The 1,765-nt window shown below is 32.4% G+C and overlaps 1 non-coding gene across 1 annotated transcript; it reads left to right on the top strand.

Moving 5' to 3' along the window:
• Positions 1 to 1,207: 1,207 nt before the first annotated feature.
• Positions 1,208 to 1,314, top strand: LOC122121546. The gene has a single exon (XR_006149967.1). It is a non-coding gene; the product is annotated as a U6 spliceosomal RNA (small nuclear RNA).
• The last annotated feature ends 451 nt before the right edge of the window (positions 1,315 to 1,765 follow it).

Raw genomic sequence — 1,765 nt, 5'->3', positions numbered from 1 at the left:
CTCAGCACCATAGAAGAAGAAAAAGACAAAAGTGGTGCTGTGGCTCAAGTGGTAGCACCATCTTTGAGCTGAAAAGCTGAGGGACAGCACTCAGGCTCCAGAGTTCAAGCCCCACAAAAACAAAAACCAAACCAAAAAACTAAACAAAACACAGCTCTCACATTTGTAGCCTCAATTCTGTAAAGACACTGCTTCAGCCTAGGACTAAGATTTTAAGTGTATACATTTATCAACACTTCTGATTCAGATTTCTACTTGAGAAAATTTTAAATCAATATTTTGTTCTTAATTTTTCTCTTTGTACATTCACATGCATCAATAAAAAATGGTGTGGACATCCCAGTAACATTCTCAAAGTACCTCCTGATGATGAGTTATGAAAAGTTGTATTCTAGTACAAAAAGGAAAACAATTCTACAAATAAAGAAAACCAATAATTAATTATTAATGTTTAATAAAATAAAAACCAAACACCAGTGTTTCCAGTTTTTGAAGTGTTCTACATATTAGATTTTCCTATTTACTCATATTCCTGTACATTTAAAACTGGCTAAGATTATGATTTCACAAGAGTTTTGTATGCTACGGGTAGCCTTTAAAGTTACCCACTAAGGTTACTCTTTCTTTATGGCTCATCTCATCATTTGTATATGGCTTATATCATCATTTGTTTCTCACTAACATGTAAAAGAAGCCCTCAAGTTTTAACAGAAACTGTGTAGTTAAAATCTTAACTCTTCTCTCTGATTCTTTACACAGACTTTGTAACTTCTCATAGTAAAGTTTCTATAAACTCTGAAATGTACATACTTAGTAGGATATGTCTGCTACCATAAATCTTAAATACTTTATGGAAAAGTTTTATGACCTGCCAGACAGTCTTAATTTTGGCATATATAAGCAAATTCCCAAAATTAAACATATTTAAAACAATAAAATTTTTAACAAACCTTAGCACTTGCTACAGTGCTCATTATGACAGGTGCCATGTATAGAATAATTGAATTTCTACTCTTACACATCTCTTGAACAACAAATATCTGGAATTATTTTGTTTTTGACATATCTAACTTAACTTTATTCTTAAATGTGTGCTTACATAAGAAATATATGGTTCTAAAATTTCACGACAAGTCTTTTGAACTTATTTTTGTTGAATTTTCTAGTTTAGGAAAATCAATTCCACTTTATGTATAAAAAATGTTCTGTGCTCAGTTTGGCAACACATACACTAAAATTGAAAAAATACAGAGAGAATTAGCATGACCCCTACGCAAAGATGACATGCAAATTCATGAAGATTTCCACATTTTTACAACAACAGATGCTGGAGGGTATGTGGACAGAAGGGAACCCTACTCCATTCTTGGTGGGAGTGAAAACTTGTTCAAGCACCTGGAAAGAAGTATGGTGGTTCCTCAAAAGATTCTACATAGAGCTCCCCTATGACCCAGCAATCTCACTTTTGGGCATTCATCCAAATGATAAAACAAGACCATACTATAACTACCAGCACAGCTATGTGTATTGCAGCATTATTTACCATAGCTAAGATAGGGAACCAAACCCGATGCCCCTCAGAAAATGAATGAATCAAGAAATTTTGGTGTGTGTGTGTGTGTGTGTATATGTATTTTCCTCTCTATCTATCTATCTATCTTTCTATCTATCTATCTAACTACACATACATATATATGTATATATATTTGTATATATGTATATTTACATACATAAATATAAATATAGATTGGAATGTATATATATG

Source organism: Dipodomys spectabilis, unplaced genomic scaffold, assembly GCF_019054845.1.
Source record: "Dipodomys spectabilis isolate Male_0828 unplaced genomic scaffold, ASM1905484v1 ptg000189l, whole genome shotgun sequence".
Lineage (NCBI taxonomy): Eukaryota > Metazoa > Chordata > Mammalia > Rodentia > Heteromyidae > Dipodomys > Dipodomys spectabilis.
Note: the sequence above shows the minus strand (reverse complement) of the source record. Positions and strands in the feature narration are given on the sequence as shown.